This window comes from Schistocerca cancellata, chromosome 6 (genome assembly GCF_023864275.1).
Source record: "Schistocerca cancellata isolate TAMUIC-IGC-003103 chromosome 6, iqSchCanc2.1, whole genome shotgun sequence".
In the NCBI taxonomy this organism is placed as follows: domain Eukaryota; kingdom Metazoa; phylum Arthropoda; class Insecta; order Orthoptera; family Acrididae; genus Schistocerca; species Schistocerca cancellata.
The window spans coordinates 579,475,620-579,494,005 of NC_064631.1; positions in this window are offsets into that span (position 1 = coordinate 579,475,620).

Below are 18,386 nucleotides of genomic sequence, written 5' to 3' on the forward strand. Positions count from 1 at the left end.
AACAATTTAATTAAACAACATTTAATCATAAAAACAAAAATTCAAAGGATGAGAGGTTAATGAAATTTTTAAACTACAAAGTAGTCGACTAAATTAAGTACTACAGAGAGCCATCAATTAGGCTTTACAGAAATGACCATTACATAAAGTGCAGAGTATTGTAGAATATTTACGCAAACAGCTGCACAGTCAAAAAGAAAAAGTGCATGAAGGAAACTTTAGTAGCACATACCTATATGAGATGCGAAGGAAAAGACGTTTCAGAAATAGAGGCAGGAGAACATAATAAAAAAATCAAGGAATCAAAATTTTGCAAGCAGTAGATTAAAGACATTAAAAAAATTTTTGTTACATATTTATAACTGTTGACTATGAGGCCATAGTTCATAGAAATACCGAGCGGGGTGGCGCAGTGGTTAGACACTGGACTCGCATTCGGGAGGACGACGGTTCAATCCCGCGTCCGGCCATCCTGATTTAGGTTTTCCGTGATTTCCCTAAATCACTCCAGGCAAATGCCGGGATGGTTCCTCTGAAAGGGCACGGCCGACTTCCTTCCCAATCCTTCCCTAATCCGATGAGACCGATGACCACGCTGTCTGGTCTCCTTCCCCAAACCAACCAACCAATCATAGAAATATGCTTGAAAATCTCCAACTCTTCGAGTACATTGAGCCTGTGGTCTTCCTTCCCTCTATGTAAAATGGAAATTTCTTCACCACTTTTTGGTTTGTGACTAGAAATAAACAGATGATCAGCAAAAGTGGAATTATGTACATCAGTGTCTCTTCTTCTTCTTTTTACCACTAACTCTTCCTTGTACCTGACACTGAAAGATATTCCAGTTTGTCCTGTATAGTAAACATGACAAATATAGCAAGTGATTTTATAAACTCCTGAGCTGCATGTAGGAGCAACTGTGGACTTGATATTGTAAATGAGATTTTCTGCAAGCTATTGTTAGTAGAAAAGACACTTTGGCATCTGCATTTTTTAACTAGAAGATGACAGATTCTATAAGCAATAGAGACTAAAAATGGAATTGAGAAAGCTTTTTTTATACTCATTACTGTCAGACACGGCACTGGTGCCTAAAGTCTATATCTACACCTACTCTCCGCAAACCACCATGAGTTGCATGACAGAGGGTACATCTCATTGTACCAGTTATTAGGGTTTCTTCTTATTGCATTCATCTTTGGACCATGGGAAGAATGATTGTTTGAATGCCTTTGTACATGCAGTAATTATTGCAATCTTATCCTCATGATCCCTGTGTGAGTGATACGTCGGGGATTGTGGTATACCCCTAGAGTAATCACTTAAAGCTGGTTCTTGAATCTTTCTTAATAGACTGTCTCAGAATAGTTTATGTCTGTCTTCAAGAGGCTGCAGTTTCGGTTTCTTCAGTATCTCTGTGATACTCTCCCACGGATTAACCAAACATTGACCATTCGTGCTGCCCTCCTTCTCTGTATATGTCCAATATCTTCTCTTAGTCCTGTCTGGTAGGTGTCCCACACACTTGAGCAATATTCTAGGATGGGTTACACTAGTGGCTCGTAAGCAATGTCTTTTGTAGACTGATTGCATTCCCCAGTATCCTACCAATAAGTGACTGAACATTTATTCAGCTTCTCTCACGCAGTACTTCATTATAGATAACTGCATCACCTGCAAAAGGCCTGATTTTACTATTAATATTGTCTGTGAAGCCGTTAATATACAACATGAACAGCAAGGCTCCCAACACACTTCCCTGGAGCACACCCGAAGTTACTTCTACATCTGGCAATGACTCGTCATCCACAGTAACATGCTGTATCTTCCCTACCAAAAAGTCCTCAGTCCAGTCACAAATTTCAGTTGATACCCCATGTGATCACACTTTTGACAATTGGCTTAAGTGCAGAACTGAGTCAAATGCTTTTTGGAAATCTATAAACACTGCGTCTACCTGGTTCACTTGAGCCAAAGCTTTTACTATGTATTGAGAAAAGTGCTTGATCGATGTTTTTGAAAACCATACTGGTTGTCATGGAGTAGTCACTTTAGCATCAGTTTTCATTCTCAAGATGTTTTCAACTAATGAAGGATCTTAACCATTATTGAATGCAATAGTTTGTATTCAGTTCATCCCATCACTAAGATGCATCAGTTCACCCCATCAATAAGATGCACGATGAATAGCTGAATGCAATTTTTTTTATTTATTTATTTATTTTTTTTTTTTTGGAGGGGGGGGGGGGGGGGAGGAGGATGGGGAATGAGGATGCACTGAACTAGCGGGCACAGTCTCTTCTGTATTAATGGCTTTTCAGAAAATATCAAAGGAAAATCTGTTGCTGTCCATGGCAATACTAAGGTCCAAGCAATGTAGCTGGCAATCATTATTTTCGAATTCACAAGTGAAGCTGATTTTTTTCATTAAGAGTATTAAAAATTCCAAGCAATTGCTCGAAGCCTTCTGGGGAACCACTGTTGATGATGAAAATGTCATCAGATTTATTTTGATGCTGTTCTTAGCAATTGTATTAGGTCGGTGATTTGCTCATTAGAAATATCTTTTTAAAAAGTACAAACGTATTTTTCAATTATGTCAGTAATTGTTTGAACAGGTACATTAGTGTATAGGTTCGTAATGTCTAGTGAAAGCAATTTAGTATCCTGATCACACTGCAAATCTTTGATTTTACTGACTAGCTTTTGACTATTGATGACAGAATAATTATTTTGAAAAACAAAAGACTTTTTTATTTTATCATTATATTTCTGATAAGCAAATCACTGACCTAATTCATTGATATTTCTGATGGGCAAAACACTGACCTAATTTGTGTGCTAAGAATAGTTGTAAAATACCACAATTTTGCTGTCAGTGGCAAACTGTACCATCAGCCTCACATCCTGGCAATGGGTAATCTACAGGCAGGTGTCTTGGCCAGCATATTCATTAATTTGCTGAAAGAAAAATTCTTTAATAATTTTTCAGCTACTGACCTGGGTATTTTGTCATATTCTTGATATGCAGATGACATTTTGATCATATACAGTTGGTTCCCAGGAAGATATTAAGCAATTGCCCAGAATTTTTAATAGTCTTCATGAAAATATCAACTTCATTTGTGATAATAAAGTACATTACTTGGACCTTAGTATTTTGATATACGACGACAAACTTTCATTCAATATTTCCTGAGAAACCACTTACACAGATCAGACTGTGCCCACTAGTTCATTGCATCCTCATTCCCATAAAAAGTATTTTTACATTCAGCAATTCATAGTACACCTTAATGCTGAGGTGAATTTATAAAAACTATTGCAGTCAGTAACAGTTGTAATCCCATGTTAGTTGGAAACATTTTCAGAGTGAAAACTGATGCTAAAGTTACTTCTTTAGGCATATATTTATTGGGAAAAAAGAGACAGTAATGTGCATAATTGCACTTTTGCTGATCATATGTTAATTTCTGGTCGCAAACCAAAAAGTGTGGAACAAATTTCCATTTTATGTAGCGAAAAGAAAGATCACAGGCTTGACATACTCAAAGAGCTGTTCATTTTCAAACATATTTCTATGAACAATGGCCTCTTTCTTGACAAACAGTCACTATTATGTAACAAAAATGTTTTAAATGGCTTTAATTCACTGCTTGCAAAATTTTTATTCCTTCAATTTTTTACTATATTTTTCTGCCCCTAGTTGCACTATTAAAGTTTTCTTCATGCACACACTTTTTTTTTCTACTATGCAGCTGTTTGTGTAAATATTCTGCACTTTATGTAATAGATGGCACTCAGTTGTACTTAATTTAATTGACTACTTTGTACTTTTAAAAATTCATTAAGCTCACATTCTTTGAATTTTTGTTTTTTATGTTTTACTGTTGTTTAATTCAATTATTTCTGTTGTAATAAATCAATTGGCATATATCACTTTCCACACCTAACAGGTAGTGAACTTCCCCCAGGGGGTCCACAACTCTTTTGTGGATACGTGCGTAGCGAGCCCGGGACCCCGAGCTAATGTGGCCTTCCTTCCTTTCCGGGCTGCATATCTTCCCTTTCCGCATCCTTCCCCATGCCCCATCTTCGCCCCACCTCCCCTCACCTCTGGCTCTTTCCTTCCCTTTCTCCCCATCTGGGAGTATGGTTTGTGCCTACGTCCGGAGACGGACGCTCGTAAATGTACCGCATTCCTCGCCTTCTCTGCTTGTATGTCTTCATCCTTCCTTTGTCCTTCCTTTTTCCTTACCTCTTCTCTTTACCCTTTTCTCCGCTGCGGCGTTTGAGACCTCTCCTCTTTCCTTTCCCTTTCTTTGTTTTTCCCTTTCTCTTTCTTCCTCCCTGTGCGTGTCTGAAGGCTGACCCACGCATGTTTGTGCGTAGCCGGTGACGGGGTAACGCGTAATTCCCCGCCCTGGTTAGACAGGTAGGACACATACGTACCCCCTGGTAACAGCCAGGCCCAGGGAGGGGTGATTACCCGAGCTGATACCTTCCGAAAGTGCCAATTGGTCCCTCCGTCCGTTTGTCGGGAGGTGTGACCTGAGGTGTTGAACAATCACCTAAGGCGGGAGTGCCCTCAGAGAGGGCCCCCACAAGGGAGGAGCGCGCCATCGGAGACGCCGGTAATCATGGGGGATTCTTCTGCAATGGTTTCCTCACTTTCCACTATGTCTGCTCACAAGCGTAAGTTCACTGAGTCTCAGCCACAGACGGTTCTTCCATCGTTGCCACAGTTCCTTGTTGTTTCTCGGTCTGACGAAGGTCACGACTTCTCCACAGTCAACCCTTTCATTATTCAGAAAGGTGTCGACGCAATTGCAGGTCCTGTAAAGTCTTGTTCCAGATTACGGAATGGCACCTTGTTGTTAGAAACAGTCAGTGCCCTCCAGGCACAAAAATTGCTGCGTACTTCACTGCTCCACACCTTCCCTGTCCGGATTGAACCGCACCGCACTTTAAATTCCTCGCGTGGAGTCGTTTATACACGCTACCTCGATGGATTGTCTGACGAAGAAATTCAGCACTACCTGTCTGACCAGGGCATAACGGCTGTTCATAGAGTTATGAAAAGGGTTGACACGAACATCATTCCAACCCGCACTGTCTTCTTGACATTTGACAAAGTTCAACTTCCATCGAAAATCAAAGCTGGCTATGAGATCATTTCCGTTCGCCCTTACGTCCCAAACCCTACGCGTTGCTATCGGTGTCAGTGGTTCAATCACACCAGCCATTCCTGTTCCAATCCGGCCAAATGTGTTACGTGTGGCAAGGATGCCCATGAGGGTGCTTGTCCACCTCCATCCCCTCGCTGCATCAACTGTATGGGTGACCACGCTGCTTCCTCTCGAGATTGCCCCGTTTTTAAGGACGAAAAGCTCATCCAGGAAATCAGAGTGAAGGAAAAGGTGTCGACCTTTGCTGCTCGAAAATTATTCGCCAGTCGACAGCCCACCGTGCCTCAGACAGGAAAATACAGGACTGTCCTTGCTTCTCCTCGGCCAACAAAGGAGGTGGCCACGCAGACTTGCGACCTCACCTTTAGTGCCACGGTCGTCAGATCGGCCAGTGCAAAGATCGCCCATTCAACCTCACCACTTTCGCCTGCCCACTCTATGGCTCACCCTTCATCGGGTTCTGCTAAATCTTGAGCCCAAAAGTCAGACACCAAGACTTCGAAAAAAGAGCATACTCGTGCAGATTTTTTACGTACCCCAACTTCACAACCATCGGTTCCTCCTTCATCTAAACATCATAATTCCAAGAAGGCTACAAAGAAACCCAGTTCATCTCCTTCTCTGCCAAGGCGTGTCCCATCTACAGCACCACCTGGCGGAAATCGCCCTCGGCCGATCGCTAGTGGCAGGAGCTGCTCCTGAACAACCTATGGATCAGGATCTTCTGCCTTCGGCTGAATGCCATTCCATGCTGTCGGTCGCAAGCTCTGAGCAATCGTTGAGTTGACAGCAAACTTGGTCACATTCCTCCATTTTCTGTTCACCTTATATCCATTATCCACTGGAATATCCGCGGCATTCGAGCCAATCGGGATGAATTGTTGCTCCTCTTACGATCCTACTCGCCAGTCATCTTCTGTCTTCAGGAAACAAAGCTGCGTCCCCATGACCGCTTCGTTCTCCCTCATTTTCAGTCCGTCCGATATGATCTCCCCTCTGTTGAAGGCACTCCAGCCCATGGAGGACTCATGATTCTTCTCCATGATACTCTCCATTATCGCCCAATTCACTTAAACACTTCCTTCCAAGCTGTCGCTGTCCGACTTTCCCTTTCTGGATACACGTTCTTTCTTTGTACTGTATACATTCCATCGTCCACACCAATGGCACGAGCTGATCTCCTTCATCTTCTTGGTCAGCTTCCACCCCCCTATTTGCTGGTTGGGGACTTCAATGCCCACCACCCGCTTTGGGGATCTCCACATGGCTCACCAAGTGGATCTAGTTTGCCTCAACACTGGGGTCCCTACATTTTTGTCTGCCTCCATGACAAATTTATCCCATTTGGACCTTGCGGTCGGTACTGTTCCGCTAGCTCGGCGCTTCGAATGGTTCGCCCTTGATGACACACACTCGAGTGACCACTTTCCATGTGTCCTTAGACTGCAGCCTCAACTGCCATGTATGCGCCCACGACGCTGGAAGTTTGCCCAAGCCGATTGGACACTTTTTTCGTCTCTAGCGACATTCGATGACCGTCACTTTCCCAGCGTCGACGATGAGGTCACACATATTACTGACGTTATTCTTATAGCTGCGGAACGTTCAATACCAGGCACCTCCGAACTGACCTAGCGCCCCCCAGTTCCTTGGTGGAACGAGGCATGCCGTGACGCAATACGTGAGCGGCGACGTGCTCTTCGCGTTTTCCGCCACCATCCTACTTTGGCCAACTGTATCCGCTATAAGCAGTTCCGTGCGCGATGCCGCTGTGTCATCCGCGATAGCAAGAAGGCAACCTGGAAATTCTTTATTAGCTCATTTAACACCTTCACTCCCTCCTCGGAAGTTTGGAGTCGGCTTCGACAGTTCTCTGGCGCGCCTAGTTTCTCCCCGATCTCTGGGCTCACTGTCGCGCATGATACATTAGTGGACCCCGTCGCAATTTCTAACTCACTGGGTCAGCACATTGCTGAGATTTCGAGCTCTTCAAATTACCTGCCAATGTTTCTCCCAAAGAAACGTGCGGCGGAAGTGCGACCTCTTGCTTTCTCCTCTCCAAATCGCGAAAGCTACAATACTGTTTTCTCCATGCGGGAACTCCAACATGCACTCCCTTCTTCTCGCTCCTCCGCCCCAGGACCGGATGGTATCCACGTCCAAATGTTGCTGCATTTATCAACCCATAGTCTGCGTTACCTCCTTCGCCTTTATAATCGAATTTGGACCGACAGTACTTTTCCCAGACGATGGCGGGAAGCTATCGTCGTTCCTATTCTGAAACCTGGAAAGGACAAACATCTCCCCTCCAGCTATCGCCCCATTTCTCTCACGAGTAGTGTCTGTAAGATTTTGGAGTGTATGGTGAATTACCGTTTAGCTTGGTGGCTGGAATCCCGCAGTCTTTTAACACCTGCCCAATGCGGATTCCGAAAACATCGTTCTGCAGTTGACCATCTTGTTGCTCTCTCCACTTATATCATGAACAATTTTCTCCGGAAACGCCAAATGGTAGCAATATTTTTTGATCTTGAGAGAGCATACGATACCTGTTGGAGGACAGGCATCCTCCGCACACTGTTCTCTTGGGGCTTTCAAGGTCGGCTGCCCCTTTTTCTTCGCGAATTTATGGCAGAGCGCACATTTAGGGTGCGGGTGAACACTACTCTCTCCCATACTTTCTCCCAAGAAAATGGGGTACCCCAGGACTCCGTGCTGAGTGTTGTACTGTTTGCCATTGCCATAAATCCAGTTATGGATTGTCTCCTTCCTGATGTCTCGGGCTCCCTCTTTGTGGACAATTTTGCGATCTACTGCAGCTCTCAACGGACCAGCCTTCTTGAACGACGTCTTCAAGGATGTCTCGATCACCTCCACTCTTGGAGCATCGAAACCGGCTTCCATTTTTCTCCCAGTAAGACCGTTTGTGTTAATTTTTGGCGACGTAAGGAGTTTCTTCCACCCTCCTTACATCTAGGACCTGTCAACCTTCCATTTTCAGACACCGCTAAATTCTTGGGTCTTATGTTTGACAGAAAACTATGCTGGTCCTACCACATTTCGTATCTTTCGGCTCGCTGTCTGCGATCCCTCAACACCCTCCGTGTCCTGAATGGTACCTCCTGGGGAGCGGACCGAGTGGTCCTTGTCCGCCTCTATGGCGCCTTAGTGCGCTCGAAATTGGACTATGGAAGCATAGTCTACTCCTCTGCTCGGCCGTCTATTCTTCGGCGTCTCGACTCTATCCACCACCGTGGATTACGTTTAGTGCCTGGAGCTTTTTACACCAGCCCTGTGGAAAGCCTTTATGCTGAGACTGCTGAACCTCCGCTGTCCAATCGGCGAGCAGTCCTTCTGAGTCGTTATGCTAGCCATCTGTCTTCCATGCCTGCTAATCCAGCCCATGACATTTTTTTCGACGCCTCCTTTGATGTAGGGTAAGCAGGCCGCCCCTCCTCCCTACTACCACCGGGAGTCCGCCTCCGTCAACTGCTCCATTCTCTTTCCTTCCGCTTTCCTAAAACCTTCTTGACAACTTGGGGTACAGCACCGCCTTGGCTCCGTCTCCGGATCTGCCTGCTCTGTGACCTTTGTCGATTTCCCAAGGATGGTACCCCTTCACTTGTTTATCGTCGGGCATTTGCTGCTCTATGTGCACAAATGACGGAAGCCACATTTATTTACACCGATGGCTCGAAAACATCGTTAGGTGTAGGGGAGTGCCTATGTTGTTGGCGACACCCCAAATCACTTTCGGCTTCCCGACCAGTGTTCGGTCTATACTGCAGAGCTTTATGCTGTTCTCCAGGCTGTCCACTATATCCGCCGCCATCAGCGGATACAGTACGTTATCTGCTCAGATTCTCTCAGCTCTCTCCTCAGTCTCCAAGCTCTTTACCCTGTGCACCCTCTGGTCCACCGGATTCAGGACTGTCTGCGCTTGCTCCACTTGGGGGGCGTCTCGGTGGCGTTCCTCTGGCTCCCGGGACACGTTGGTATCTGTGGAAATGAGGCGGCCGATATTGCGGCCAAGGCTGCAGCCTCTCTTCTCCGGCCAGCTATTCAATCGATTCCCGTCGCCGATCTACGGAGCGTTTTACGTCGTCGTGTTGTTCTTTTATGGCACACACATTGGTCGACACTTCCCTGTAATAAATTGCGGGACGTGAAAGCTCTTCCTTGTGCTTGGACCTCTTCCTCCCGAACGCGTCGTCAGGAGGAGGTAATTTTAACTAGACTCAGGATAGGGCACTGTCTTTTTAGCCATCGACATCTTTTAAGCGGCGATCCTCCCCCACTCTGTCCCCACTGCTCTCAGCTGTGGACGGTTAGACACCTTTTAATTGAGTGCCCCTATTTTAATCCGTTACGCTCCCGTCTACAGCTGTCGCCTGATATATCGTCGATTTTAGCAGATGACACGCGCTCAGCCGATCGCGTTCTCGAATTTATTAGTGCCAGTGAAATGACGTCAGTCATTTGAAGCTTTTTTTTTTTTGGGGACAACCAACCCCTTTCTGTAGAGGATTTTTAAGCCTTCCTTCTGCTTTTAGTTTCTCCAATTTTATGACTTTCGTTCCCATTGCTGGTGATTTCCATTTTCAGTTTTTTACTGTTTCCTAAGTCACGGACCGGGCGCTAATGACCATAGCAGTTTTGGGTCCTAAAAAAAAAATTAAAAAAAAAAACAAAAAGTTGGGAACTTGTATTCTGTTTTTGTGGCAGCAATGTATACCACTGGGCCGATCAGTCTAATGTTCAGTACAAGGTATACATACCAAAAGCTGGAACTTTTTTTAATTTTTGATCTAAGTATGTCTGCTCATAATTTTGACTATGGGCAGCTCGCAAGTAACCTTTAAGTTACCAACATTTTCATCTTTGTTAATGTTTCTGTCAAACTTATTTTTCTATGTGCCATATTTTATTGGGTTGTTAAAATTTCATTCTGGTGAAGACATCCTTAGAGGTGTTGAAACCTAGGTCAATGTATTAAAAATTATTTGATATTGGTTGGTTTTGTTAGTTCTCCAATGAAACTTGTATCTGCTGCTGAGAGACAGCCGTGTTCTAAACTAATGCAGAACCATAATTCATCATTAAACACAGTCAGATGCCATTCATCACCAGTTCATGCTCCAATGTCACAGCACCCCTCCAAATTCAGCCACTTGGGTTGTGTTAACAGTGTCTTAAACATGGAATTGTAATTCCCTGTTGCTGATCCACCAATGATGCAGTACGACACAGAATGTTCCATGGAGTCTGTTATTTGTTCTCGGATGGCAGGTGCAGATATGAAGGGATTGCAATGTGCTTGGTGTACAATAGGATGATCCTCCCTTGTGGTGGCCAGATTTCATAGACCAGATTCTTGAACAATATGTCTGCCCTCATGTTCCCATTCAATCCAACATTGGGCTACTGACACTTCTGAATGCCCCACAAACCTGGATATTGCACAATTTTACCAGATGGCTGAATGGAGACCCACATTGAGGCATATTTCAAACTTTGTCAGGTGCGGATAACACTGTCACACGAGTACACAGTGTCTCTCTGTCCTTTATATTGATCATTCAAGGACTGACACTTTTCACACCTGTCGTATAGCCTATCAGAGCTGGAAACAACATGTGATGTTTTCTGTCAATGTGTAAAATAAATAAATGCTACTTTGCAGCTATAAGTATTATATAATCTCATTTAATTTAGCAAAACTATTAGTGACACACAATACTGCCTTGAGCTGTGGTGCTCGGAGTGTGGCAGCTGATGTTGCTGGCTGGTGTCCTGCAGCTTGTCAGTTCACAACTGAGCCGGCCGGAGTGGCCGAGCGGTTCTAGGCGCTACAGCTACGGTCACAGGTTTGAATCCTGCCTCGGGCATGGTTGTGTGTGATGTCCTTAGGTTAGTTAGGTTTAAGTAGTTCTAAGTTCTAGGGGACTGATGACCTTAGAAGTTAAGTCCCATAGTGGTCAGAGCCACTTGAAGTTCAGAACTGACTTGGTATTTAGTATTTATCATTTCTGAAAAATACTTGAAATGTCTTATTTTTTGTATTTTTGGAGTGTTAAATGTCTGTACAAAGAACGGCACTCTCCATCCAGGGATTCAAATCAGATCTGGCTGTACATTGGTGTTTATGATATACATGCATTCACTGCGAAGTGTAGTACTTCATGGATGATCCTGCTTTTGGATGTGGTTACAGTGTGACATTGTTTGGTGGAGATGTTGGGTACTTCAAAACATATACAGTACCATGCATCCATTTAAGCAATGTAAAAGCCATCTTTTACATGAACAGAAACCAGAATACAAGTAATATATCATTCCCAATATCCATAACTTCAGGTGTACCCCTGGAAAGTGTGTTGCATCCCTTGTTGTTCGTGTTATATAGTAACGATCTTGTGGACAATATGAATGGTAACCTCAGACTTTTTGCAGACAATACTGTTATCTGTAATAAAGTACAGTCACAATGATACTGTACAAATGTTCAGTAAGACCTTGATAAGATTTCAAAGTGGTGCAGTGATTGGCAGTGTGCTTCTAATGTTCAAAAAATGTAAATGCAAAATAGGAAAAAAATATAGTTTTCTATGAATATTATAACAGTGAGTCACTTGAACTCTATAAACTTGATCAAATATTTGTGTGTAACACTTTGTAGGGATGTGAAATGGAATGATCGCATAGGCTCAGAGTAGCATGTGTTGGTTTATTGGAAGAACACAAGCGAAATGAAGTTAGTCCACAAAGGAGATAGCTTACAAATCACTCACATTACCCCTCCCAGAATACTGCTAAAGTGTGTGGGACCTGTACGAATTAGGACTAGCAGGATATATTGAACATGCACAGGGGAGGGCAGCACAAATGGTAACATGTTTGTTTGAGCCACAGGAGAGTGTCACAGAGATGTGGGAAGAATGAACAAGCAGACTGTTGAAGACTGATTGAAATTATCCCGAGGTAGTTCACTAACAAACTTTAAAGAAGCGGCTTTAAATAATGGCTCTAAGAATGTACTATGGTCCACTGCATATGGTTCCCACAGGTACTATGAGGATAACATTAGATTAATTACAGCATGCACAGAGGCACTTAAATAACCATTTTTCCTGTGCTTCGTAATGTACGGAACGGGAAAAAGACCTAATAACTGGCACAATGGTATGTGCCACTTCACGGTGATTCGCAGAATATGATGTAGGTGTAAACACTGACCTCTTCTGGTAAAGGGGGTCACAAAAACTGAGGAATTCATCAAGTGGTGCCATCACGTCCTTACATCTCCAATATGACTTGTAGAGAGAGAAGATATACAGTATTTTATTGCAGTCAGAACTGTTTGACCAAGTGGTGCAAGAGGTAGCAGCCATGAATAGGCTAGGAGGTAATAGGCTGTGTTGAAGAGGTGGTGTACTAATCCTTAGCTCCAATCTCAAACACTAGCCGAATGCATCAGGAAGAATGGGCTGGGGCAACTTCGATGTACACCACAGCTGTCAGACAGTCTAGCACCCAACTAATGCAGGTACAACCAATCCCTCAGCCAAGTGCAATGGCCCAGAGAGCAACAGAAATTTGGAGACAGAGGACAATATGCTCCTGTGTTTCCACTGTGGAAGCCCGGGACACGTACCATAAGAGAGAAAGACGGTGACTCTTCGATGACTACTATGGTCCACATATCACCCATCACAACAATCATCTGCAGATGATCACAGTTGACATATAAAACAAGGCCATCAAGAAGGTACCCTAAAGGAGGCCACTCTCCGGTGCACCATAGCACAGTAGAGAAAGGATAGACCAAGTGGTCCATGGTGAAACATCATATTGATGCTGGAGATCATCCACTAATTAGCCAGCACTTACTTTGGACATTGCTAGCTCAATGAGGAATAATCTGGGGGAAGTGGAGATGCTGTAAGATGACATCACTGAACAATCAGAGTGTCCTTGGTTCTCTCCTATGATCCTTGTGGAAAAGAAGGATGGTTCAAGGTATTTCTGCTTAGACTACTGATGACTGAACAAAGTGACAAAAAAATGATGTCTGTCCATTATTGTGCATTGAAGACATCGTAAACGGCTTGAAAAGAAGAAGGTATTTCGCAACTAAGGACATGTGGCCAGGTTACAGGCAAATCAATTTTGATGAAGCTGACTAGGAAGAGACTGCCTCCACAACATCTGACAGCATCTATAAATTCAAAGTTATGTCTTTTGGACTGTTTAATGCTCCAGCCAACTTGCTTCGACTCTTTAAACAGCAGTCAGCCATTTAAGCACACTCGCTACTTCATGTGATGTACATAGATAACAGGTGGATGACAATGAGGAAAAGTACACGGATTTTATAGCTACGAATATACAATCATATTCCAGACAAGTGCCGAATTTCGCTTCAGCTATTCATCTATCATTGCAGCCAAGTATGTACAGCAGCTAGAGGCAAAATGCCGGTGTCCGGTTCAAAACGTCAATGCAACCACATGATTTACTGAGACGAGACACTCCAAGTATTGTGCTTGCCTCGTTTTAGTATGTCTATGGTGGTTGTTAGTGATCTCTATAGTATATATTTCAAAGATATACTTTGGTTGAAGTACCTGGGTGAGGTCATACTGGATTTTGTCAAGCTCATATTTTGTGTGATTTGGATTATAAATTATGCCCTATAAATAAATGCTGTTCCAAAATGCACATACGTAGAGGAGATCTCTCGAAAAAGTAAAATTTATTGATATTAAATGTCAGATAATTTGTTATTGGCGTTCAAAGGTTGCAGGAGACAGTAACAGAAGACAGTTGTTCACCATCATTGTGGTGTAGTGGGTAGGAGATTCCATAGTGGATGAAGAGATGTAACTGGGCATATGGTATCTTTCCTGTCTTGCCACTGGAAAAAATTTATTATTCACATTCAGTTTCTGAGAGCTACTGGGGCTTGTCAGTGTCAATAATTTGCAAATTAAGCATGAAACATCGAGATTAGAGTGAATATTCAAAACATATTGTTTCTAAAAACAAACCACCCGTTACTGTCAGAACAAAATACATAAAAAACACTGACATATGTGAGACAGAATTAAAATGTGACTTAGCATCACCGTCATCGTCTTAGAAAGTATAAAAGGAAATTTGCGAACTAGTTATTTCAGCCCCTCCATGAACCATGGACCTTGCCATTGGTGGGGAGGCTTGCGTGCCTCAACGATACAGATAGCTGTACCGTAGGTGCAACCACAACGGAGAGGTATCTGTTGAGAGGCCAGACAAACGTGTGGTACCTGAAAAGCGGCAGCAGCCTTTTCAGTAGTTGCAGGGGCAACAGTCTGGATGATTGACTGATCTGGCCTTGTAATGCTAACCAAAACGGCCTTGCTGTGCTGGTACTGCGAACGGTTGAAGCAAGGGGAAACTACAGCCACAATTTTTCCAGAGGGCATGCAGCTTTACTGTATGGTTAAAGATGATGGCATCTTCTTGGGCAAAATATTCCGGAGCTATAATAGTCCCCCATTCGGATCTCCGGGCGGGGCTACTCAAGAGGACGTCGTTATCAGGAGAAAGAAAACTGATGTTCTATGGATCAAAGCATGGAATGTCAGATCCCTTAATCGGGCAGTTAGGTTAGAAAATTTAAAAAGGGAAATAGATAGGTTAAAGTTAGATATAGTGGGAATTAGTGAAGTTCAGTGGCAGGAGGAACAAGACTTTAGGTTAGGCTAATACAGGGTTATGAATACAAAGTCAAATAGGGGTAATGCAGGAGTAGGTTTAATAATGAATAAAAAAATAGGAATGCAGGAAAGCTACTACAAACAGCATAGTGAGCGCATTATTGTGGCCAAGATAGACACGAAGCCGATGCCTACTACAGTAGTACAAGTTTATATGCCAACTAGCTCTGCAGATGATGAAGAAATTGAAGAAATGTACGACGAAATAAAAGAAATTATTCAGATAGTGAAGGGAGATGAAAATTTAATAGTCATGGGTGGCTGGAATTTGGTAGTAGGAAAAGGGAGAGAAGGAAACGTAGTAGGTGAATATGGATTGGGGCTAAGAAATGAAAGAGGAAGCTGCCTGATAGAATTTTGCACAGAGCAGATTTAGGAACCAGGTTTTAAATTGTAAGACATTTCCAGGGGCAGATGTGGACTCTGACCACAATCTATTGGTTATGACCTGTAGATTAAATCTGAAGAAACTGCAAAAAGGTGGGAATTTAAGGAGGTGGGACCTGGATAAACTGAATGAACCAGAGGTTGTACAGAGTTTCAGGGAGAGCATAAGGAAACAATTGACAGGAGTGGGGGGAAGAAATACAGTAGAAGAAGAATGGGTAGCTTTGAGGAATGAAGTAGTGAAGGCAGCAAAGGATCAAGTAGGTAAAAAGACGAGGGCTAGTAGAAATCCTTGGATAACAGAAGAAATATTGAATTTTATTGACAAAAGGAGAAAATATAAAAATGCAGTAAATGAAGCAGGCAAAAAGGGATACAAACGCCTCAAAAATGTGATCGACAGGAAGTGAAAAATGGCTAAGCAGGGATGGCTAGAGGACAAATGTAAGGATGTAGAGGCTTATCTCACCAGGGGTAAGATAGATACTGCCTACAGGAAAATTAAAGATACTTTTGGAGAAAAGAGAACCACTTTATGAATATCAAGAGCTCAGATGGAAATCCAGTTCTAAGCAAAGAAGGGAAAGCAGAAAGGTGGAAGGAGTATATAGAGGGTCTATACAAGGGCAATGTACTTGAGGACAATATTATGGAAATGGAAGTGAATGTGGATGAAGATGAAATGGGAGGTACGATACTGCGTGAAGAGTTTGACAGAGCACTGAAAGACCTGAGTTGAAGCAAGGCCCCGGGAGTAAATAACATTCCATTAGAACTACTGACAGCCTTGGGAGATCCAGTCCTGACAAAACTCTACAATCTGGTGAGCAAGATGTATGAAACAGGCGAAATACCCTCAGACTTCAAGAAGAATATAATAATTCCAATCCCAAAGAAAGCAGGTGCTGACAGATGTGAAAATTACTGAACTATCAGTTTAATAAGTCACGGCTCCAAGATACTAACGCAAATTCTTTACAGACAAATGGAAAAACTAGTAGAAGCCGACCTCTGGGAAGATCAGTTTGGATTCCATAGAAATATTGGAACACGTGAGGCAATACTGACCCTATGACTTATCTTGGAAGCTAGATTAAGGAAAGGCAAACCTACGTTTCTAGCATTTGTAGACTTAGAGAAAGCTTTTGACAATGTTGACTGGAATACTCTCTTTCAAATTCTAAGGGTGGCAGGGGTAAAATACAGGGAGCGAGAGGCTATTTACAATTTGTACAGAATCCAGATGGCAGTTATAAGAGTTCAGGGGCATGAGAGGGAGGGAGTGGTTGGGAAGGGAGTGAGACAGGGTTGTAGCCTCTCCACGATGTTATTCAATCTGTATATTGAGCAAGCAGTGAAGGAAACAAAAGAAAAGTTCGGAGTAGGTATTAAAATCCATGGAGAAGAAAGAAACACCTTGAGGTTCACCGATGACATTGTAATTCTGTCAGAGACAGCAAAGGACTTGGAAGAGCAGCTGAACGGAATGTATAGCATCTTGAAAGGAGGATATAAGATGAACATCAACAAAAGCAAAACGAGGATAATGGAATGTAGTCGAATTAAGTCGGGTGATTCTGAAGGAATTAGATTAGGAAATGAGTCACTTAAAGTAGTAAAGGAGTTTTGCTATTTGGGGAGCAAAATAACTGATGATGGTCGAAGCAGAGAGGATATAAAATGTAGATTGGCAATGGCAAGGAAAGCATTTCTGAAGAAGAGAAATTTGTTAACATCGAGTATAGATTTAAGTGTCAGGAAGTCGTTTCTGAAAGTATTTGTATGGAGCGTAGCCATGTATGGAAGTGAAACATGGACGATAAATAGTTTGGACAAGAAGATAATAGAAGCTTTCGAAATGTGGTGCTACAGAAGAATGCTGAAGATTAGATGGGTAGATCACACAACTAATGACGAGGTACTGAATAGGATTGGGGAGAAGAGAAGTTTGTGGCCGAACTTGACTAGAAGAAGGGATCGATTGGTAGGACATGTTCTGAGGCATCAAGGGATCACCAGTTTAGTATTTGATGGCAGGGTGGAGGGTAAAAATCGTAGGGGGAGAGCAAGAGATGAATACACCAAGCAGATTCAGAAGGCTGTAGGTTGCAGTAAGTACTGGGAGATGAAGAAGCTTGCACAGGATAGCGTAGCATGGAGAGCTGCATCAAACCAGTCTCAGGACCGAAGACCACAACAACAACAACAGTTATTTCAGGGGACATCGTTTTCAAATAAAGCACATACGCAGACGAAATAAAATTCTTATACTGGTACAGGCATACTCCTGATTTCCTGTTGGTGTCTTTTCTCGTTTTTTTTTCAGTTACTTACAAGAACAAAGATATGATTTGTAATTTTTCGCAGAAATTAGAACATACATCACACAACCAGCACATTTATTTAGCAGTGGGGAAGCTTCTCCTTAAGTGCGCTATGTAATACATACCACTATGTAAATAACGAGTACTACACGCGCAAAGTTGACACTGGACGCTTTGGCATATGGGAGCAACAGTAAAGACATTTCCCATTTACAGTCGCTCCCATCAGCAATCGCGCCGAATGTCAACTTTGTTTGCGCGATTAATACACTCCTGGAAATGGAAAAAAGAACACATTGACACCGGTGTGTCAGACCCACCATACTTGCTCCGGACACTGCGAGAGGGCTGTACAAGCAATGATCACACGCACGGCACAGCGGACACACCAGGAACCGCGGTGTTGGCCGTCGAATGGCGCTAGCTGCGCAGCATTTGTGCACCGCCGCCGTCAGTGTCAGCCAGTTTGCCGTGGCATACGGAGCTCCATCGCAGTCTTTAACACTGGTAGCATGCCGCGACAGCGTGGACGTGAACCGTATGTGCAGTTGACGGACTTTGAGCGAGGGCATATAGTGGGCATGCGGGAGGCCGGGTGGACGTACTGCCGAATTGCTCAACACATGGGGCGTGAGGTCTCCACAGTACATCGATGTTGTCGCCAGTGGTCGGCGGACGGTGCACGTGCCCGTCGACCTGGGACCGGACCGCAGCGACGCACGGAT